Source organism: Magnolia sinica, chromosome 8, assembly GCF_029962835.1.
Source record: "Magnolia sinica isolate HGM2019 chromosome 8, MsV1, whole genome shotgun sequence".
In the NCBI taxonomy this organism is placed as follows: domain Eukaryota; kingdom Viridiplantae; phylum Streptophyta; class Magnoliopsida; order Magnoliales; family Magnoliaceae; genus Magnolia; species Magnolia sinica.
In genome coordinates this window covers 73,943,591-73,968,095 of record NC_080580.1, presented here as the reverse complement: position 1 = coordinate 73,968,095, position 24,505 = coordinate 73,943,591, and the positions used below count along the sequence as shown (strand labels likewise).

General features: G+C 38.4%; 1 long non-coding RNA gene across 1 annotated transcript in view; it reads right to left on the bottom strand.

The window, feature by feature from the left end:
- The window catches only part of LOC131254054 (uncharacterized), a 65,313-nt gene extending 41,990 nt beyond the window's left edge, over nucleotides 1–23,323 (bottom strand). Inside the window, exons 1-2 of the long non-coding RNA XR_009175462.1 lie at nucleotides 23,237–23,323; nucleotides 23,021–23,156 (exon numbers count right to left, since the gene is read on the bottom strand). This is a non-coding gene — a long non-coding RNA (uncharacterized LOC131254054). The remainder of the gene's footprint in view (nucleotides 1–23,020; nucleotides 23,157–23,236) is intronic.
- Between the last annotated feature and the right edge of the window lie 1,182 nt (nucleotides 23,324–24,505).

Here is a 24,505-nt window from a genome sequence, read left to right as displayed (position 1 = left end):
CATTAATGTAGTTGTAGGCCACAGATCGCTCCAAATCTATTCTTTTTGAAATGATCTTACTATGAATTCACGGCTGTTCGATTAAGGTGAACAAATTAGATCGGTCGAATGATAGCCTCAATCATTGATTTAGTGGAGCCCACATATCATTATCAAAAAGCCCTCTCAACTTCCACGACAAGCTAACACGGTAGGAGGAGATGGCTGGTACAAAGGGGCATTTTCATCCTTATAAAAGTTAAAAGTGACGAGAGGCTAAAAATGATATGCATTAAAAATCTGATGTGAGCGCCTTTATTACATTATAACTGAAGGTTATTTTAAAGGTGGACACGGATTGGTTAGGGAACAACGTCATGTGGAGGTCAGTGCTATATTGACATGGCAATGTATTGCCATGTGGGCCCATCATGGTGTATGTGTTATCCACACGGTTCAATCCTTTCGCCAGATTTGTTCAGGCATTAGCCCAAAATGAAGCAAATCCAAAGCTGAAGTGGACTATCTCACAAAAAAAAAAGCAGTGGGGACAATGATGCCTGCGGTTAGGACCTAGGGCTGTTTATTTGCCCTGGCTCATGAGGCCATATAGACCTAGAAGATGGGAAAACACAGGTATCAGCTTATCCAAACTTCTATAGTCCAATATGTTTTTGGTGTAGCCGTTCAACCCCCTCTACTTGCTATAGTGTGGTCCACTTGAGCCTTGGACCTGCCTTATTTTTGGACATATGCCATCAATTGATCTGGCATAATCCCCACTACTTTCTATGGTGTGGTCCACTTGAGAATTGGACCGGCCTCATTTTTTGACATATCCCATAAACTGATCTGGAAAAATGGATGTACAGTGTGGATACAATACTTACATTATGGTGGGGCCCACGGAATTTTACAACGTCAGTACCATACCGACCTCTGGCTGTGTTCTGCGCTGCGCAACAGAGTACGATAAGAGGAGCAGATTAGGTGCGGCAGGACATGGTGCTGTCCTGACTGCCGGGCCCACTTTGATGCATGTATTGTATATCCACGCCGTCCATCCATTATTTCAGATACTTTTAAGCGTAAGGAAAAAAAATCAAGAAGATCAAAATCTTAGGTAGACTACACCACATAAAATAGTGGTTATTACCCATTAAAAACGTCTTACAGACCACAAAAGTTTTGGATCAAGTTGAAATTTATTTTTTCTTTTTTATTTTTCTTCATCCAAGTATATGTGAGCTTATCAACATGTTGGATGGAAAATAAATATTAAGGTGGGCATTAAGGTGGAACCTAGTAAGTTTCCAATGGTGGCCATTTAATCACTAATATTTCCTGCCGTGTGGTCCACCTGAGATATGGATCTGCTTCATTTTTGAGCTCATACCCTAAAATGCTCTGGAAAATGGATGGACGTTGCATATGTACAATAAATACATCAAAGTGGGCCCCACAATTCGGGCCACACCGTGTTGGATGAGGCTATGGGCCTATGGCCGCACCTAATTTGCACCCTTCTTTACAGGGAAAGATCCATCCTTAATTCTTTTAAGCTGCCACCGTGATGCATACAGAAGATCCACTCCAGCCATTATATGGGTAATTCCATCTTGGCTGTTGATCAAAAAATTCAACTTGGTACTTGTTATTTAAGTAAACCATATCAATGAAAATAGTTAGGAGAGAGATGTCTGCCTTTGATTTTTATATGGCCCACGGAAATGAGCATGTGAAATCCACTCCAACTATTACATGACATACCAAAACCTAAACATGAAGCCCAAAAATTATGCCCACACGTGATTTAAATGGCTCACACGAAGAAAACAGAGCTTTCTATGTATATTATTTCCAATCCTGTGGTCTACTTTATATAAAAATAATAATAATATTAAATAAATAAAATAAAATTAACACACGCACACACTCACGCGATAGTAGGATTTCATCACCTATGGGTACTCGAACCCTCGACCAGGTGTTGAAGCTCTCGAGAGTCTACCACCGGAGTAAGAGCAAGGACCCAATCCTGGGGTCTACTTGAATCATCGGATAGGGCTGATTCTCAGCCCTAGATCTAACATGGAATGCCTCACCTATGGCTAGGATATATTGCACATTAAAGCCACCATGGGGCCACTCAAATCACCAACTACTTATAATATATGAAATAACTTTTCTTTCCAAAAATTTACTAACATTAATTATTCATTAAATACCCCTTGATATAGGCAACTAGTTGGACGTACAACTAATGGCGTGTAGGAGAGATATCATCTAGAGGGGTGCGTATTGGATACCGAACACGTCATAGTCAAAAGGCTGCTGAGGTGGGGTGACGTGGAAAAATGTCATTGGTTGAATACCAGTGGACTGTTTCGTGCAATGAATGCTCCTTCGCTGCCGTTCCGTTAGCCTCTGTGCGGTTCGGTTAGCCTTCCTGAGAGGCTTTCCCATGAAACAAACGGACTAGCTACTCCCCCTTGACACCAGCCCCGCGGTTGGTGGTCGGTGCCCTGTGAGCCCCTCCATGATGTATGTGTTTCATTCATTCCATTCATTTATTTTTAAAGATCGTTTTAAAGCTTTATCCTGAAAATAAGAGGGATATAACTCTTAGGTGGACCACACCACAGGAAAACAGTAGTAGTGATTGGATATCCATCATTTAAATCCTCCTAAGGCCCACTGTACTGTTTATCATACATCCAATCTGTTGATTAGGTTATAAATACCCAGATGAAGGGAAAAAAATAAAGATCAGCTTCATCCAATACTTTTATGGCCCCCAAAAAAAATTTAATGGTCGACGTTCATTCAACACTGTTTCCTGTAATGTGGTCCAATTGAGATTTGGATATATATCATTTTTTGTGTAATATCGTAAAATGATCTATAAAAATAGATGGACGGCATGGATGAAACACATGCATCATGGTGGGGCTTATAGAGCACCGAACACTAGCCATTGCGTGGTGTCCGGGGGAGTAGTCAATCTCTTTCCAGTTAACTGACTAGAGACAATAAATTCAGACAATGGCAAGGCTTTCACGCGAAAGCTATAGGATGCCAGTTTCTGATAAACAATGAGACGTGGTTCATCTGCCATACCTGTTTCTTGAATTAAACCTCAGATTGTGGGACCAATTTTACACGTGGAAAATTGATTAATTTTATTTTTCAACTGTCTTTTGAATTCACACCAATGATCTAGTTAGAATCCTTTATTTAATATCCAATTTGAGTTATGGCCCATCTATTGTGGGACCCATTAATTGGACGGATTTTGATGAGTTATTTATGTGACATGTGATAACAATTTCTACATGCAGGAGTATGAACGAACACACTCTGATGGTTTATCCGTCTGTGGCTGGAACGGAGGATGACGGAACTACAGTGAAAGAGCATTCATTGTGAGAAATAGCTTATTAATATTCAACCAATAACATTTTGCCATGTCACTTTAGTAGCCTTATGTCTACTGAAGCGTTAACTATCCAATCCGCTCCAACACCACCGTGTTGGAGGCGGATTAGATACTGACAAGGTAGCCAAATGGCTAAGGAAGTGGCCTCACCAAGCTATGTGAACCCCACCATGATGCATGTGTTATATCCGTACTGTCCAACCATTTGTAGAGATCATTTTATGGCATGAGAAAAGAATGAGATAGATCTAAAGTTAAAGTAGACCCACCACAGAAAACTGTGGGAGTAGTCACACCCACCATTGAAATATTTATAGGGTCCACTGTGATGTATTTTTAAGATCCAACCTATTCACAAGTTAATATAGAGATAAATGAAGTCAAAATAAAAATATCAGCTTGATCAGAAACTTCTATGGCCCCTAAGAAGTTTTCATCGCTAGATGATACTGTCCCCACTGTTTTCTATGGTGGGGTCCACTTGAACTTGAGATTTATCTCATTCTTTTCTTTATGCCATAAAAATATCTCTCCAATTTAATGGACGGTATGGATACAACACATGCATCATGGTGGAGTCCACATAGCTTGGTGCTGTCACTTCACTAGTGATTTGGCTACTGACTTTGCCAGTATATAATGCGCATCCCACCGTGTTGGGCCTGAGCTATAATCCACCCATAAGATAACTTCTGAAGTACTAACTGCATGTGAAATCTAAACCTTCCAACATGTTCACCCCATCACAAGGATCGCCTACAATAATAGTCAGTCGACCTACCTACAGATTAAGTGGCTCACACCATAAATTAAAATAAATAAATAAATAACATCCTCCATACATTGGTAAACTGAAAAACATAAGTGTGGCCCAACTCAATTAGTGGATGCTGATAAGATTTCGAAAAAGGTGATTCTCATAATGGGAAAAACCTATTAGACAGGTTGGATATTCTATATACATGAAAGGTCTATTGGTTGGACCTTAACATATAGTCTAACATGTTCCATCGTGAGACCTATTAAAATTTTACAAAATAATATTAAGGGAAGTTTAGGCTGCTCTTGATTTTTGGCAAGGCCAACTGAGATGTTTATGTGAGATCCACTCCAACCATTAGATGTGTAATACTACATTAGGCCTATAGACAAAAAACTCGGGGTTATCTTTGATTCAATGGGCCACACTAAGAAAACAATTGGGAGAGAGATGTTTACCCTTGATTTTTATAGGCCCACCATGATGAGTATATACAATCCACTCCAACCATGAGATGACATACTAAAACTTAGGCTTGGGGCCTAAAAATTAGGCCCATTCATGATACAGGTGGGCCACACCAAGGAAAATTGCTTGGAGGGAGAGCATTGACATATATACCGTTTTTATTGTGTGATCCACCTTAATCACGGATGAAGTTGAGTTTTTTACTATGGCCTGTACATGGAGTGACTCACCTGATGGTTTGGGTGCATTCACATAAACACTGTGGTGGGGCCCGAACGAGTGGACAACCCCTTTTCCTTCTCTCCATTGCATTTATTTGCCTTAATTAACATAAATTAATTTTCAATTCCTAAGCTAGGTCGGATTTGACACACACACAGTGTGTGTGTGTGCAGAGGAATGCTCCCTTGTACACCTTATGTGATCACCCATGTGCACCTATGCACACATGTCATCAGCACAAAATCTGAACAATTCACGTGATAATGCAACCCTTGAAACCTCACAAGCCCAACTTTTAGCCCGATACAAAACTCTAGTGGGCCATGGCGAAAGGAAATAGTTTCCTCCTTTGATTTGCATTTCTCTTTGCTATGGCCCACTAGAATTTTGGATCAAGCTGAAATTTGGGCCTATAAAGTTTTAAGGGGTGCTGCATCACATAGACCGTTCATATTCTATGCCCATGAAACGTGTGTAAATGTGTGCACAGGTGCTCACATAAAAAGGTGCGCAAGTGATCATTCCTCGAGACATATATATATAGCAAAATGCTTAGCAACGTACCAATTCTCAAAGGAACTCGCACCAATTCTCATAAGAACTCGTGAACACTTTTTGATACATGATGTGAATGTAAAATCCGAATCGTTCACGTGATGCAACACCCCATAAAAACCCCCATGGCCTAACTTTCAACCTAATCCAAAACTTTGATGTGCCATTGAAAAAGAAAACAATTATTTCCCTTGATTTGCCTCTCACTTTTCTATGGCCCACCAAAGTTTTGAATCAAGCAAAAAGTTAGGCCCTAGAGGTTTCATGTGGTGCCACATGAGATAAACCATTCGAATTTTGTGCCCATGACTCACACACACACACACACCTGAACGGGGATGCTACTATGAGGTCGACCTTATGGGAACTTCCCATGAGGTCGAGTTGTGTGGGCCCCCCGTTATATGTGTCTAACATCTACCCCATTAGACAGATGCACCATTCTATGGTGGCTCACGGGCTTAAAAATCAAGTCAATTCATGAATTGGGTGGGCCACACCACATACAATAGTCGAGAAGGGTCACCCTCCCATTAAAACATTCATAATCATTTATTGGGGCCACTGAGATGTGGTTCGCAAATCCAAACCATCCATTATGTGTGTCCCACTTGGATGAAGGGTCAAACCAAATTTCAAGTGCATTCAAAACTCAGGTGGACCCCACCAAGTTATTTTTATACATTTTAAGCATGTCTTCACATGTTTTTAGATGGTATTGCCCACCTGAGTTCCATTTATGGCTGATTTTTGGGATATCCCATAATCTAAAGGTAACCCATCAAATGCACGGTGTTGATGTTTGACACACATCACAATGGGGTCCACATAACCTCATGGGAAGTTCCCATGAGGTCGACCTAATAGTACCATTTCCATATGTGTGTGTGTGTGAAAGTCCTACTAGTTAGTAAAACTGGGCATCGAGTCAAATCGGACCGAGTTAGGGCTGACTCGACTCGATCCGATTTTGAAATAGGCCTAACCTAAACTCGATCCGACTCGATACCGAGTCCAGTATGCCTGACTCGATTTGAGTCCGGTCTGACATGGACTGATCCGAACCGAGTCCGATCCAGTCAGAAGTACCGAGTCGGGTCGAGTTCGCACCAAGTTGGATTGAGAGATGAGGGAGGGAGAGACCGAGAGAGTGGAGAGGAGAGAGAGGAGGAGGAGGAGGAGGAGGGTAATGGTGGTGGGTGGTTGCCGGGCTTGGAAGATGAGTATGAGAGAGAGAGAGAGAGAGAGAGAGAGAGAGAGAGAGAGAGAGGTTGGGGTTGGAAGATGATGAGGATGAGGGAGGGAGAGAGAGATTTTGGGATCGGGTCGAGTTAAGGTGCGGCGGGTAAGGTTAGAGAGTTAGGTTTCGGATTGAGTCGGGTCTAACTGGATCGAGTTTCAGGTCGAGTTACTAGGTAACTCGAACTCGACTCGGTTTGAGTTCGGATCTGGCAAAGCCTACTCGGATTGGACCGACTCACCCATTTGGTTCGGGTCGAGTCGGATGAGTCGAGTTAGCTGGATTGAGTCATCCTGTGCCCACCTCTATTGGTTAGACGCCCAACCTTGCTTTAAAATGAGGTATAATTAATGTTAATAAATACATGGGTAGAAGAGTCATTTTATATCAGTTTTTGAAAATTGTCAATTGCTTTGGAGGCCCCCACACAATATTTATGTGAAGTACACCCTTTTTTTTTCACACCCCCACACATGCCGTAGTGGGATTTCACCACCTATGGGTACTTGAACCCTTGACCAGGTGTTGAAACTCTTGAGAGTCTACCACCGGAGCAAGAGTAAGGACCCATGTGAAATACACCCCTAACTACTAAGTGTGTCACCTTATTTTAAGCTCAAGCTAAAATATTAGCCCATCCATGCTTCAAGTGGACCACATGATGGGAAGCAGTATACAGGGCTTCACTCACCCTTCAAACTATTTCCCTCAGTGTGACCCACTTGAAATACATTTGTCTCTCCCAACTATTTCCATTGATGTTTCCCACCTAAATCACATGACATATTGATATTTGTTTCTGCTATGGATCCAACATGAGATTACACACTAATGGTTGGAGTGGATCCCACGCGAACAATAGAGCGGCCTGTCAAAAATCAAGGGTAGGTGTATGTCTCCCACATGTTTCAAAAACAGCCTATATTTTAAATAAAATAAAATAAAATGGAGTTACAAAGTCCAACCTATTAGACTACAAGCTATACTCCACCCATTTTATAACTTTGAAAGTATTAAGTACATGTGACATCTAGCCCTTCTAACAGGTTGGTCCAACCATGAGAATATCCTAGTGCAATGTTCAGTCCTATCTACAAATCAAGTGGGCCACACCATATAAAACAATGTCCGGACATTACTAAATAAAGAAGCACAAGTGTGGTTCACTAAATAAGTGCTTATTGTGGAGTATTGTAAAAGGTGATGCTCATGATAAGACCAAGCTATTAGATGGGTTAGATGTTATATAAATATGAAAGGTTGGAAGTTATCAATTGCTTGACCTTAACCTACAATCCAGCCGATATGCTTGATACCTCATTTCAAAAAATATTCTACCAACGTACCCTTCCTTTTTGACTGGGCCCACCATGACGTGCATGTGAGATCCATTTGACTATTAGATGTGTAATCCTATGTTAGGCTTGACGTAAAAAAAAATTATAAAATTGAAAAAAACGGTCTATCATGTAAAGAACTCAGCCATGACAATAGTATGATGATAGTGCAGAGGTTTCATGGATCAAGGAGGAAATTAAAAAATAACTAGAGTTTTTGGACTGAGAATTGAGACAGTTCAATTTCATTAAAATAGTTTTATTAACTTCCAAGGCATTATAAATACTAGTACATGAGACCAATATATGATATAGTAGGGTACCTGAAATCGATCAATTAATAAATCGATTGTGTTACATGATTTAGGTAGGCCACACCAAGGGAAATATTTGGGAGAGAGACATCCCCCATGAGTCTTACAAGGCCCACCATAAATATTTTATAAAATCCTCTACAACCATTAGATGTAACACTAAGACTAGGGCCTATGGCCCCAATGTTAGGTCCATCCATGATTTAGGTGGGCCAAATTAAGCAAAACGGTTTGGAGGATGAGCATTACCCTGTACATTATTTTCAATCATGTGGTCCACCTAAATCACAATGGAGCTATATTTAGGCCATAAGCCTAAATAGGGTGACCGGTTTGGTGGTGGAGCCCACCCTAGCCACAACTCCTTTAAAAAATGACTTGAAATAACTCTTCTATCCTTATATTTAATTATACCTAATTTCTAAGCAGGTTGGACATCCAACCAATTAGACTCGAGAGTTTCCCATTCTCTATTTTTTTTTTTTAAAGTGTGAATGTGCAGGCACACACATATCGAGCCAATTTTAGGCCTAGGGCTGAAAAATAAGTCCTATCACTCAGGTGGACCACATGGTTGGAAACACTATACACCACAACACTCACCCTCCAAATTGTTTCCCTTGGTGGGCCTCTCTTGAATTACAAGGTTGGAAACTCTATACATGGCAACACTCACCCTCCAAATTGTTTCCTTTAGTGTATCCCTTGAATTACAAGTGGACCTGGTTTTTGGGTCCCAAGCCTAAACTTTAGTGTGGTATGGTTTGATTGGATTTGACCTAATCATCACAATGGACCTTGTAAAAAATCAGTCATGGACATCTCTCTCCCAAGTATTTCCTTTAGTGGGGCCCACCTAAATCATAGGTTGGCCTAATGTTGTTTTAGCCCTAAGCCAAATATGAGATGGCACATGTAATAGTTATGGTAGTTTCATCATCATAGTGACCCATAAAAAATAAAGGGTGGTAATTCCCCTCCTAACTATTTCCCTTGGCACGACCCACATAAATACCAAAATGGGCTGGTTTCAGAGACCTATGTTTAAAATTGAGTAACACATCGGATGGTCAGAGTGGAAATCAGAAATATTGTTCACATGCAATATCTTTAGGGTCTCGCAAGCAAAGGTGTCGCCGGACATGGTGTGCGCCTTACAATGATATGATCCTAAAATGATGGTGACCATCAAATGTGTGACCCAATTTAGTCCCATGTCTAAAAAATTAACCTCATTCTTGGTTCAAGTAGCCATACCAAGGGAAACAGTTTGGAGGGGAGTGCCCATCCTTAATTTTTTACGGGGCCCACTATGATGTGTAAATGAAATCCAATTCAACCATTACATGTGTCAACCCAGGTTAGGCACATGGCCAAAAAATCAGGCTAACATGTGATTTAGGTGGGCCATATGCATATAAAAGGTAACAAGTGGGAGAGATACATCCGATATAGCTTTTAAACCATGCCTACCATGATGATCATGTGAAATCCACTTGAACAACTAAATGACACACCAAAATTTAGACTTGGGGCTGAAATATCTGAAGCATCCCTGATATTGGTGAGCTGCACCAGGGGAAATAGTTTGAAGGGTAGGCCTCACCCTGTACAGTATTTCCAATTGTGTGGTCCATCTGAATCACAAATGGAACTGGGTTTACAAGACATGCCTAAAACTGCGTCATGTGATTGGAGCAATTTTTTAGGATTTTAATGAATGGCCAGAAAAGGAGCTTAACCAAAATCCACTACATATCAGTGTCCTCCGATTGAATGGTTATGAACTTGCTATTGTTAATTTGGGTCCTAACTCATCCATGTACAGCCCCACAACATGCATTTAGGATTTCATACATGCATGACACCTGAAAAACAAGTGCATGACACAATATCTGCTCTTTAATTCCACTAATTCTACACACATTATCTACAAGTGCACGTGTGTATCAGCACATATGGACATGGTACCCGTGTTTGATCAGACATCCAAGCCCTTCATCAGGCAACCTGTATCATGCATCTACCTCCCTCAAAGATCAGGGTCGTCCACTCATATGTGGTCAGTCATTAAAATTGATGGTATCTTTTGGTATCTATACGGTCATAGGAACTTTCACACAAAATTAAAGATGTACCTTCCATATCAATGGTCCACCTATCTACCATAGGAGTGGAAAGGATCTGATCACCCCTTTGATTTTAGGGTTACGGTAGCCTTCAACCTGAAGAAGAATTTAAAGGATCCTTACTCTTGCTCCGGGTAGACTCTCATGAGTTTCAACACTCAGGCAAGGGTTGAGTATCCATAGGTTGTGAAACCCCGCTACGGAGTGAGTGTTAAAAAAAAAAAAAAAAAAACCTGAACAATAATTTAAATTATATAAAATTAATTTTAATAAATAATAAATATTAAAAATCCTTACCAATAATTTAAATTATATAAAATTAATTTTAATAAATAATAAATATTTTATAAATATTTTTCTCTTTTCTTTATTTAAAAAGTTATAAGGACGAGTACTTTTATCGAGAGCATAATCGATGAGAGTTCAAGGGCTTATCCCCGTCTCATCTCTATACTTCTCTTATTTTCCATTTGAACTCTAATTCAAAATTTGAACGTTGAAAGAAAATAAAAAGTAGACTATCCTCTTTGGATGAAAAAATGTGACAGATGCACCCATCAGTGGTTGTCCACATAGCCCATAGCCCATATCCAACAATATGTTTCACTACCTATTGTCCAATGAGTGAAGTATCCTGATTTTGGGTCTGTGAAGGGCCAGCCTGATTAATGGCTCAGATGTCACACGTGTCATCCTTGTACGTGTGAGTGTTGGACTAGCAAAACCCTTATAAAGTGCATGGAGTTTAGGATTATTGCAAATATCATAACCTAAACCATGTGGAACATCAACATCATATTGTATATGATTATTTTGCAACTTGTAACAAGAATTATATGATTCCTTGCATAGAGGATATTGGGTTTTTAATGTACAGGTGAGACCCATGGTTCACTCATCCAGACCATTGATCTGTTGGGCCCCACCAACGATGGGCTATGTGCCCTAAGTATCTCCTTAACAGTTCAATCCTAACCTTTCAACCCTCTTCATCCAAATAGTCGATTGAGAAGAAAAATACACCAATGGTCCACATTCAACTGAAAGAGGCCCAAAATTGGCGGCTAGGATCTTACAATGTGGAAGATTTTTGGGGCACAGCCCAACACGGATGGATCTAAGAGAACAATGGTCTGGATCACTGGACAGTGGGCCCCACTTGCAAAAACCGAAAACAAGAGAATTGCAATGCGAGGTGGGCTGCATTAGAGTGAGTTTAGAAAGAGATTAGTGCTAATTAATGAGATTGATGGGGAAACGCTACAGACAATTGACAGCCGTAGAATCAGATGCTTTATCTTTCATATAAGTTACTTGGCGTTTTCTACGACTGGGACATTGTGAACTGGTTCCCCTTTATTAGAAAATGACATCACGCGGCGGAGAATCGTGGCGGTTGGATTCGTAGTGGTGGGCCATTAGATGTTGATCAATACCCTCTATTTTTATTTCATAATACTTTGGTAACATTTGAGGAGGCTATAATCTTATTAAATGATGGTGACTCTGCAACCATATACATGCATGGTTGCACGCCATCCACACCGTCCAAATAGTGACCCAGATGGAGAAAAACCCAAAATTACAATGAGAAAATGATAGCAACCATCTGATTCTTCCCTTGGAATTAGAACCACTCAGTATTTACTTTTATCCATTCAATAGCCTTGAATTGGATGGTTTGGATTGCTTTGTTGGTATGATTATATGGGTATGATCCATCCACTGTGTGGCATAATTTGGATGGTCTAGATCACTATACATGAGAGCCGCATGTGAGAAAGATGAGTCACCACCCATTTCAAAATGGTGGTGAACTATTACAGGAATCTAACTGTCTTACTACAATAGTTCACCGAATGATAAGGACGTCGAATACGGAGATGTGGAGTGTCGGAAGTTACAGAAAAGATGGACAAAGCATCTCTGATGGACGGATCAAAATCATCCGTGGTCCCTTTTCAAGTGAAAGGTCATTCGGACCACCAGGAAAACGAAATTCGTTGGGACCGTTCTATACGGTTATAGGGTTTGAAAAGCAAGGATAAGAGGCTCTCCTAGTAGTCCTCTGATGTGCCCCATCACAGATGGATCATGACCCTAGAGTCTTCAAGGTGGACGATCCTGACCATCTAATCTTTGGTCAGCACATAGATGATTATGGAATAACTCGGCAACAATGTACTAGAAAAGATTAAAGGTTGGATGGCTGAGATTTTCTCATCTTAGGTATTTAAGGGGCATGATCTACCCTGAGTGGACCAACACGCTCAGTTTCATTGTTTTTGTTGGGAAATTATATTATACTCACCCTGGGTTTTTGGGCTTGTACTAATGGGGCCGTGGTTTAATGATATTAACTTTCAAGGGAGGTTAGGGTTAAGGAATCCTAAGATAATTTTGACATGACTTTATAAAAAATACCGCATGCATATATATATTAGAGGTGGGGCTCACAATAAAAAATTAAAAGACCTTTAAATGTTGTACTCATCAACTTTAATATTCCTTATATGTCAAGGTTTGCAATAGATTCACGGCCTCGATTCAATCAAGTTGCGGGTGACCAAGTTGAGTCAAGCTATGACTGTGGGGCCAACCATGATGTATTTGTTGTATATTCATGCCGTCCATCTGTTTTTTCAGCTCAATTAACTTTATGGGCTCAAAAATGAAGCAAATCCAAATCTCAAGTGGACCACACTTCAGGACACAATGGTGATTGAGAATTAAAAAAATCTTCTTATCAGCCACAAAAGTTTAGGATAAAACTGATATTTGTATTTTTCTTCTAGCTAGGACCGTATGACCTTATCAACAGGTTGGATGACAAATAAACACTTTCATGGACGTGGGAAGTTTTGATGGTAGGTGTTTAACCGTGTCTTTAAATGAGCTGAGAAAACAGATGGCCGGCGTGAGTGAATATACTGCACATATATGAAGGTGGGCCCACGGTCACGACTTGAACGAACTGGGTCAAACCCCGCCCACCCCGCCCATGGTTTCCTGCGGACAATTTTTATTACAGGCAATTCATGTCACTGCTGATGACATAGATACTATTTTAAATGGAACACACCTTGAAATTTTCTGGAGTTATAAGGTTCTAGCCATCTAATTATTTTCCCTTTTTAAGTTGATTTGACCGTTGATCAGAGCATTGGTATTATTTTTAAAGCATGTGCCACCACTATGCCGATGATTAAACTGACCCAACCACTTAAAAGGTCACTGTATATGGTCTCTCTCTCTTTATATATATATATATATATATATATATATATATATATATATATGAGGTGGACCTCATGGGAAGCTTCCCTCTCGTGAGGTCGAGCTCTGTGAGCCCCACCGTGATGTGAGACACACAGTTATCCCATTAATCAAATGTATCATTCCATGGTGAGCCATGGGCCTAAAAAACAAGCTAATTCATAATTTGGGTGGACCACATTAGAGACAATAGTTGAGAGTGGATGCCCACTCATTAAAACTTTTATGATTGTATTATATCACGCCCAAAATCTGGAGACGGATAGCTTCCGTGATGCCCTGAATCCGGCACTCGACTTTCATACACCAAATCCCGAGTTCGGCGCACCTCAAGGAAGATTTTTGATTGAATTTATATATATATATATATATATATATATATATATATATATATATATATATATATATATATATATATATATAAGTAGCTTACATCATCACTGACTAACCATTAATGTTCGAGGTAAGTCTATACGTCGGCGATACTGGTAAAGAACCGTACAAATCCGATTAATCAACCGTAAAAAGTCAATAAATCTGTCCAATCACTTAAACATCGAGTTTAGCCTTGTGATTTTTTTATCTAGGATCCAAATATAACTGATCGACTCACCACTGACTAATCAAAACAACTCCAACTAAATAAAGACCTACCAAAAATGAAGACAATTAGAGGTCAGATCTTAATTAACAAACTAAATCAATGCAATTACTCCTTTAGCATAAGAACCAATGGTTTAGGGTTATTAGGATCGAATCGTTATTTTCTCTAATTAAAAACAGGCCACATTATGAACTTAGTTAATTCAAAACTTAATCATTGCACACAAGAAATCTCGATACCTAATTCATTTCAGAAATGCATTGATTATCCAAACAAGGTTTATACCGCTCATTAGTGGGCCACTAAACCCGAGATTATAGAAAGACATTCGTCTCAGTAGTCTTGACGTCCATCGCGAGACATCGAGCCGAGATCATGCATTAAATCACTCAACTTGGACTCGCAATGTTAATGCATGAGATATGCGAATATTTCTAAAATTAATCAAGAGCAAAAGTTAATTACCTATGTCTGGTCTTTGTCCAAGTTATGGCTTTCGGACCGTTAGATCACAACCAAATTTAGGAAAATAACCTAACTTAATACCCTACACATATCTGTATAACTGCAACCCCAATCGACCATCGGTGATCATTGAACTGACTTCTAATCATACCCGTCGATTGGCGCATCCAAATGACAAGCCGATCATATCCATACGTAGATCACCACTAGGGCCAATTACCTTATGGTGTATATCGACTTGTATATCACATAATGGGCCCTAGAGGTTAGAAACACCCTCACATAGAGCTAATATAATGAAAACTTATCCCTTATGGTCATTTACACCACTTTTAGAACTACATAAGGCCTTTATTTGGGCACTCCCTCTTCCCGTACGAATTTTGAGCTCTAACTTTGAAAAGAGAAGAGAAAGAAGAGAAGGAGAAGAGAGAGAGAGAGAGAGAGAGAGAGAGCTTGGGGTGTAAGTGTTGGTGCACCTCCAGCCTCTCATCCCCTCTCTAGCCGCCTCGCCATAACAAGAGTTGTCGTCGGACCTTTCCCAGTAATAATTAGAGCTAAATGTTGAATCTCACTTTTAATTTAAGGCTTCAATAGGTGTTTGTCCCTAATCTCACAAGCATGTATGCTTGTTTAGGTCTTTCGATGATATTTTCCTAACACCATAACCCTATGAGCACTATGAGTCAAGAAGATCATCACAAGGTGCAGATTATTATCTCTAAGTTATCTTTTATCGACCCTTGAGGGTTAACATTTTGATTTTTTTTGTTATAATATATGTTATTAGTTGAATATAGATGCTCACATGTTTGGTTGAATGCTCAATTGACTGTGTTATTTTGTTAATGCCCACATATTTGATAAAATGCCTAAGTAGATATGTTATTTTATTGATGCTCATATATTTGATAAAACGCCTAAGTAAGTTTGTTGCTTCTATTGATGCTCACATGTTTGTTGAAATGCCCAAGTGGTTGTATTGTTAAATCTATGCTATGAAGACATGATGAATTGCTAAGTCTGTAGTGTTATTTAGGATTGCTTATAATGTTGGGTCAGTTGGCTAACCGCCTGAACTAAATGGGTGGCCCGAATTAAGATGGTCGCCATAGGTTTATTCGATCGACCCGGGTTGAACACAGACGATCGACAGTAGCTGGACTACACGGGATACTTGCACCTAATGCCGGTTGCATCGGGGTTCTCTTAGATCAGTCAAATTAGTCCATTGGCTGACTGATCATGTATGTTCACAATGTGTGACACGACCAAATTTAATCTATAAAATCTCATTCTTAATGGATGAGTTCATTCATAACCATTAGTGCGTTATGATCTCATTAAGACTTATAAGCTAGACATGGTGGTATGAGATACAGTGTTCAAGCTGTCGACATATGCTGAGGTAATGAGCCTCCCCGTGGTGACCAGTGAGCACTGATAAAGGTGATAAATCATTTGTTCGAATGATCCTCGTCAAATGACTCGGCCGATGGTTCGGTGCCAAAGTATCGTTCGAACCTTAAAGTGAATGGAATTAGGTGACGAGCCATTTTCCTTTGTGGTGATTTTATTTTATATGAGAAGCTCGTACCTCAGAACTGAATGATCATAGTCAATGTTTAGGTGTCGACCCATACCAGGTTGATCCTCATACCTTTGGGTATCATGTCATACTTTTAGAATAATTAATTTGTGAGATAAACTCATAATACATAAATTTGGATCAATGAACACTAGTGAGAAGCCGCTACGTGCCGCGACGAGCCATGTGATCCGGTTAAGGACTCGTGATATAACGTCAGTATTTTAGTTTCACCAATCTACTGTATGAATTGTGGAATTAATAATCACTCGGCTAATTATGCATACTATAGGATAGGTTGCAATTTGCGTTGGAGTCGCTTGTGAGAGAGTGTTGGCATTTGCGAAATAGGCGTTGAAGTTGCTTGTGAGGGAGTATTAGATTGTAAGGTGCATGCATCATTTCATAATTCCATTTGTGCATTTAACAAGAGTATTTAAGAAATGCTTGATTTCTATTTATCATTAACTGTGCTAATTGAATTGATAACATGTGTAACTTAGAATTAATGGAACTACCGAGTTAGCTACTCACTCCCACCTGGGACAGTATTTTAAAACACCAACAAGGTGTCATTGTTGTTACAGGTGCTATCGAGGCCTCCGGCAGGTAGGCTTGGATCAGTTTGCACTTTCGTCATATTACTTTGGGAGTGTTGGGCGAAGTTGGATGACTTTGCTTTTATTTTATCTTATACATGTATACGTTAGAGCCCCCGATCGAGTATGCTTTATGCCTAAATTTTGTTAAATGTTCATTATAGCTTGTATAATTTCCATTTGGGTGATCACCAATATTGGAATTGTATTTTTTATAACTATTCCTATGTTTATGGATTTTTGTTATCTCTACATTACTTTGGTTCTGCTAAGTTGAATTGCATTACTCTGATTATTCATGTGTTAAATAAATATAAATTTGAATGAGAACATATATGAATTTTATTAAGTTAACACCTGAAAACATGGGATTAGATTCTATATACTCGGGTGCCAATTTTTGAGGCGTTACAGGTCTCATTCAATTTTAGGCCATTCCAAACCTCAAGTGGGCTCCACCAAGTGCTTTTAAATGTTTTAGGCATGATTTTAGATGGTGCAACCCACCTAAGTTTTCGATTAGGCTAATTTTTGGTACATTTCATAACTTAGAGGCGACCTACTAAATGCACAACATGGATGTCCAGCTCACATCATGGTAGGGCCCACAAGCTCGACCTCATGGGAAGCTCTCATGAATCCACTTCATAGTACCATTTCCCTCCAAAGACATGGTGCGGCCCACAATGTATATATTGGTATGTATACATTATAGGCCTCATCGTGATGTGATGTGGATCGAACCTTCACACCTCACACAATGCATTTGGTGGGTCCCCTAAGTTATGGGATTTATATATATATATATATATATATATATATATATATATATATATATATATATATATGTATGTATGTATGTATATGTATATGTGTGTGTGTGTGTGGGCATGATAGCTATGATCCAGTTTACACATAGCTCGTGCGAACTTTTTTGAGAACTCATCATTCCAAATGGAACTCCAAAATTTGAACAGCCCACATGAAGTAGCACCTCATGAAACCCCTCATGCCCAATTTTTGACTTTGATCCAAAACTTTGGTGGGCCATGAAAAACGAAAAAAGGATGGTCCAAAACCGTCTCAAATGACCAAAAAGGACGTTCATGGACCGTCGCAAGGGCCGTCAAATTTTGACGTGTCGTATTACTTAAAGGAAGGTCGAAAACCATCATTCTTATTGACGAAAAAAGGACGGTCTCGGACCGTCTCTAATGAGCCTTTAAAGGACGGCCATCGACCGTTCTTTAAAAGGACGGTCATGGACCGTCCCTTATAAAGGATTGTCATAGACTGTCTCTGATGAGCCTTCAAAGGACGGCCATGGACCGTCCTTTAATAGGACGGTCATGGACCGTCCTTAAAAAGGACTGTCATGGACCGTCTCTTATGAGCCTTCAAAGGACTGCCATAGACTATCCTTAAAAAGGACTGTTATGGACCGTCTCTTATGAGCCTTCAAAGGACGGCCATGGACCATCTTTAAAAAGGACTATCATGGACCGTCCCTTATGAGCCTTCAAAGCTTGAGAGGGTCAATATATACTTGTTACAATATATTTCATCATATTCTTCCTGATATACACCTATTATATAATATATTTCATCATATTCACAGTCACATCCAACTAAACCCAAACAATGTAAATCCAACATAAACTACATTCATCCAAACAAAAACTACATCCATCCAAACACAAGCAATCTTATCCACATTACATTCATCCACACAAATATATATAAGTTTAACATCATAAATAAAAAAAGAAAAAAAATCAGCAACAATTTTCTTTTTGTGTCTTTCACCTGAAAAAAAAAATATTAAACCAACAAAACATTATAATTCAGAATCATGAAAAATTGCATAAACTTTTTTCAAAAAAGTGGGCACTTTTTTAAAATAAAACTGATCATTAAAATAAAACTAATGCAAGCAAATAATGCAAAAAAGTGTTTCAATTCAAGTTAATAGAAATAACAAGAAAAATTAAAGCTCGTAAAAGGGGCATGTGTTAAGAGGGATATATTCTTGTTTCTTGCCATGTGATTGGGCTACAATTCAAGTTAATAGAAACAACAACAAAAATTAAAGCTTTATAAAAAGGGGCATGTGTTAAAAGGGATACATTCTTGTTTCTTGCCATGTGATTGGGCTACATTATTACAGCAATTGGGTTTGGGTTCGGGATCGGGTTTAGGTTTGGGTTTTCAAGTTTAGGTTTAGGTTTAGGTTAGGGAGTTGAGATTAGGATTAGGTGTAGGTCTAGGTTTAAGAATTTGAGAATACATTTAGGTTTTAGGTTTTAGGTTATAGGTTTAGGTTTAGGTTTATGATTAGGTTTTAGGTTATAGGTTATAAGTTTAGGTTATAGGTTATAGGTTAAGGTTTAGGTTATAGGTTTTGGTTTAGGTTAAGGTTAAGGTTTAGGTTTAGGTTATAGGTTTAGGTTAAGGTTTAGGTTTAGGTTATAGGTTATAGCTTTAGGGAATTGAGAATAGGTTAAGGTTTAGGTTTAGGAAATCGGGTTCAGGTTCGGGATCAGGTTTAGGTTTGGGTTTTCAAATTTAGGTTTAAGTTTAGGTTAGGGAGTTGAGATTAAGATTAGGTGTAGGTGTAGGTTTAAGGATTTGAGAATACATTTAGGTTTTAGGTTTAGGTTTAGGTTTTAGACTTAGGTTTAGGTTATAGGTTTAGGTTTAGGTTAGGTTATAGGTTAAGGTTTAGGGAATTGAGAATAGGTTAAGGTTTAGGTTTAGAAAATCGGGTTCGGGTTCAGGAATGGGTTTAGGTTTGGGTTTTCAAGTTTAGGTTTAGGTTTAGGTTAGTGAGTCGAGATTAGGATTAGGTGTAGGTTTAGGTTTAGAGATTTGAGAATGCATTTAGATTTTAGCTTTAGGTTTTGGTTATAGGTTATAGGTTTAGGTTTAGGTTTAGGTTTAGCTTATAAGCTAAAGGTTTAGGGAATTGAGAATAGGTTAATGTTTAGGTATAGGAAATCGGGTTCGAGTTCGTGATCGAGTTTAGGTTTGTGTTTTCAAGTTTAGGTTTAGGTTTAGGTTAGCGAGTTGAGATTAAGATTAGGTGTAGGTTTAGGTTTAGGGATTTGAGAATACAGTTAGGTTTTAGGTTTAGGTTTAGGTTATAGGTTATAGGTTTAGAGTTAGGTTTAGGTTATTGGTTATAGGTTTCGGTTTAGGTTATAAGCTATAGGTTTAGGGAATTGAGAATAGGTTAAGGTTTAGGTTTAGGAAATCGGGTTCGGGTTCGGGATCGGGTTTAGGTTTGGGTTTTCAAGTTTAGGTTTAGGTTTAGGTTAGGGAGTTGAGATTAGGATTAGGTGTAGGTTTAGGTTTAGGGATTTGTGAATACATTAGGTTTTAGGTTTAGGTTTAGGTTATATGTTATATAGGTTTAGGTTTAGGTTTAGGTTTAGGTTATAAGCTATAGGTTTAGGGAATTGAGAATAGGTTAAGGTTTAGGTTTAGGAAATCGGGTTCGGGTTCGAGATTGGGTTTACGTTTGGGTTTTCAAGTTTAGGTTTAGGTTAGGGAGTTGAGATTAGGATTAGGTGTAGGTTTAGGTTTAGGGATTTGAGAATACATTTAGGTTTTAGGTTTAGGTTTAGGTTTAGGTTAAGGTTTAGGTTTAGGTTTAGGTTTAGGTTATAAGCTATAGGTTTAGGGAATTGAGAATAGGTTAAGGTTTAGGTTTAGGAAATCGGGTTCGGGTTCGGGATCAGGTTTAGGTTTGAGTTTTCAAGTTTAGGTTTAGGTTTAGGTTATGGAGTTAAGATTAGGATTAGGTGTAGGTTTAGGTTTAGGGATTTGAGAATACATTAAGGTTTAGGTTTAGGAAATCGGATTTGGGCTCGGGATCGGGTTTAGATTTGAGTTTTCAAGTTTAGGTTTAGGTTTAGGTTAGAGTTTTGAGATTAGGAATAAGTGTAGGTTTAGGTTTAAGGATTTGAGAATACATTTAGGTTTTAGGTTTATGTTTAGGTTTAAGTTAAGGTATAGGTTTAGGTTATAAGTTATAGGTTTAGGGAATTGAGAATAGGTTAAGGTTTAGATTTAGGAAATCGGGTTCGGTTTCGGGATCGGGTTTAGGTTTTGGTTTTCGAGTTTAGGTTTAGGTTTAGGTTAGGGAGTTGAGATTAGGATTAGGTGTAGGTTTAGGTTTAGGAATTTGAGAATACATTGAGGTTTTAGGTTTAGGTTTAGGTTATAGGTTACAGGTTTAGGTATAGGTTTAGGTTTAGGTTAAGGTTTAGGTTTAGACTTAGGTTTATAAGCTATAGGTTTAAAGAATTGAGAATAGGTTAAGGTTTAGGTTTAGGAAATTGGGTTCGGGTTCGGGATCGGGTTTAGGTTTTGGTTTTCAAGTTTAGGTTTAGGTTTAGGTTAGGGAGTTGAGATTAGGATTAGGTGTAGGTTTAGGTTTAGGGATTTGAGAATACATTTAGGTTTTAGGTTTAGGTTTAGGTTATAGGTTATAGGTTTAAGTTTAGGTTTAGGTTAAGGTATAGGTTTAGATTTCAGTTTAGGTTATAAGCAATAGGTTTAGGGAATTGAGAATAGGTTAAGGTTTAGGTTTAGGAAATCGGGTTCGGGTTCGGGATCGGGTTTAGGTTTTGGTTTTCAAGTTTAGGTTTAGGTTTAGGTTAGGGAGTTGAGATTAGGATTAGGTGTAGGTTTAGGTTTAGGGATTAGAGAATGCATTTAGGTTTTGGTTTAGGTTAAGGTTATATGTTTAGGCTTAGGTTTAGGTTTAGGTTTAAGTTTAGGTTTAGATTATAAGCTATAGGTTTAGGGAATTGAGAATAGGTTAAGGTTTAGGTTTAGGAAATCAGGTTCGGGTTTGGGATCGGGTTTAGGTTTGGGTTTTCAAGTTTAGGTTTAGGTTTAGGTTAGGGAGTTGAGATTAGGATTAAGTGTAGGTTTAGCTTTAGGGATTTGAGAATACATTAAGGTTTAGGTTTAGGTTTAGGGATTTGAGAATAGGTTTAGGTTATAGGTTTTAGTTTAGGTTTAGGTTTAGGTTAAGGTTATATGTTTAGGTTTAGGTTTAGGTTAAGGTTATAGGTTTAGGTTCAAGTTAGGTTACAGGTTTTGGTTAAGGTTTAGGTTATAGTTATAGGTTTTGGGATTTGAGAATAAGTTTATGTTATAAGTATAGGTTTAAGTTAGGTTATAGGTTAAGGTTTAGGGAATTGTGTTTAGGTTATAGGTTCAGGTTATAGGTTATAGGTTATAGGTTTAAGTTATAGGTTTTGGGATTTGAGAATAGGTTTAGGTTATAAGTATAGGTTTAGGTTAGGTTATAGGTTAAGGTTTAGGGAATTGAGTTTAGGTTATAGGTTTAGGTTTAGGTTATAGGTTTTGGGATTTGAGAATAGGTTTAGAATATAAGTATTGGTTTAGGTTAGGTTGTAGGTTAAAGTTTAGGGAATTGAGTTTAGGTTATAGGTTTAGGTTATAGGTTTAGGTTGTAGTTATAGGTTTTGGGATTTAAGAATAGGTTTAGGTTACAAGTATAGGTTTAGGTTAGGTTATAGGTTAAGGTTTAGGGAATTGAGTTTAGATTATAGGTTTAGGTTGTAGTTATAGGTTTTGGGATTTGAGAATAAGTTTAGGTTATAGGTTAAGGGTGTGGTCCCTACAAATACCAGATATAAACACGGCTGCTCCAATTGGCCAGGCCCTTCCAATGCAGTCCATAGGAAAAGACAACTTCATCATAGTCATAACAGTGGTTCCCATCTTTCGGGGACCCCAGCTCAACATTCGGATAGCTCAGACACACATCCGGTCTACTCCATCAATTTTGAGTAAATACATAAACATGGTCTGTCCAAATGGTCATGCCACTCCAATGCTATCTATAGGAAATGGACAGCTTCATCATGGTCATAATAGCGGTTCCCACCTTTTAGGAACCCCCGCTCAACATCCAGATAGCTCCGACGCACATTCGGGTCTGTTCATTTAAATAAGATGAATTATCAAGATCATTTAAATAAAATCAGGTCCAATCAACAATCTGACCTGGAAGATTTTGTTAGCATTATTGATGGCACCTCAAACCTTGTTTAAATCCAGGTTACAATCTGTGGCCACTAATGTTATTTGTCTTTCTGTGAAGTTGACGACGATTTCTGCATCAAACCCGGTGAAAGCAGCCCTAATGATAAAGAACATTTCTTTTCATGAATTCATTATCTCTCTCTTTTAATTTTTTTAACTTTTCATTACAATAATTACCTGAAATCATGGCGTTTTCTCAAGATAGAAATCTAATCCATCCCAACTTGTGCACCTGTTAGGACAAGCAATTCAAACAACATCCTGCAACACATTTAAATGCCTAATCAGTCTCACTTCAATCTTATATATTGAATGCCTAATGCACAGTCTCTTGAATTGGTACAAACCATACCTGAATTGAGTGTAATGAATCAAAGAACAAAGAAATTCAACACGCAACTACATATAAGAAAGATAAAAGATATACATATCTAGAGTGCTGTTATTCTCATATTGCAATGAGAGAGTAGGGTTTCATCATATATATTGATCAACCTATGGAATTTTATGACCATATAAAGCTGAGGCATGCATGCAAACCAAAAAAGGCACTCCATAATCTAAAACAAGCATCTAAAGTTTGGTTACAAAGGTTAGAGAATACTTTCTTTAAGTGATTTTATTTTCCCTTTTACTAATACATGCACTTTTGTGAAGAAATATATAAATGAAACTTTGTGTTGTTGACATAGATAATTTGATCATCACAAGTGGTGTTGTAGGATATGTGAAAATTTTGAAAAATCTCTCTCAAAATTTTAAGATAAAGGACTTTAAAGACCTTCAATACTTTTTAGGTAAGAGTGCTATCAATTTTGATCCTTTGAAAGAAGCTCATTGATAGCTTAGTTGTAAAGTTTGGTTTATTGTGAAACAAAACCAATTGCAACCCCACTGGAAGGGCTTAAAAGCTAAGGATGATAGATAGCTACTAATGGATGCAAGTGCTTTGAGAAATGGTTGATAGGATAGTATATTAATCATTAATCATCCAAATTTGGCATGTCCAATTGAAGTCATCAATTAGTTCATGTAAGACCTGAGGACACCACATATAAATACAATATAGCAGATCTTCAAATATGTGACAACAACCATCAACAAAATCATATATTACAAGTAACTACTGCTGTTTAACAAACAAAGTAGTTTCTCTCAAACAAGCATAATAGGATGCCTCACAACCAAAACATTAATAAATAAATTAATGATTGACAATGGTGATAGTACATACCACGGAGTTCCATCTCTACAAGTTCCATTAGATCTGGATCATCAATAATATCAACCTTATTCAGAAAGCACACAAGTGACGGCACCCCTACCTGAATCAATGCAAAAAAAAAAAGAAGACGAAGAAGGTGGAGTGCACATGCACACATCCCCCTTATCCTAGTTAGATTCGCCATGACCTTTTTTATAAAAAAAAATCCAAGAAGGAACTCA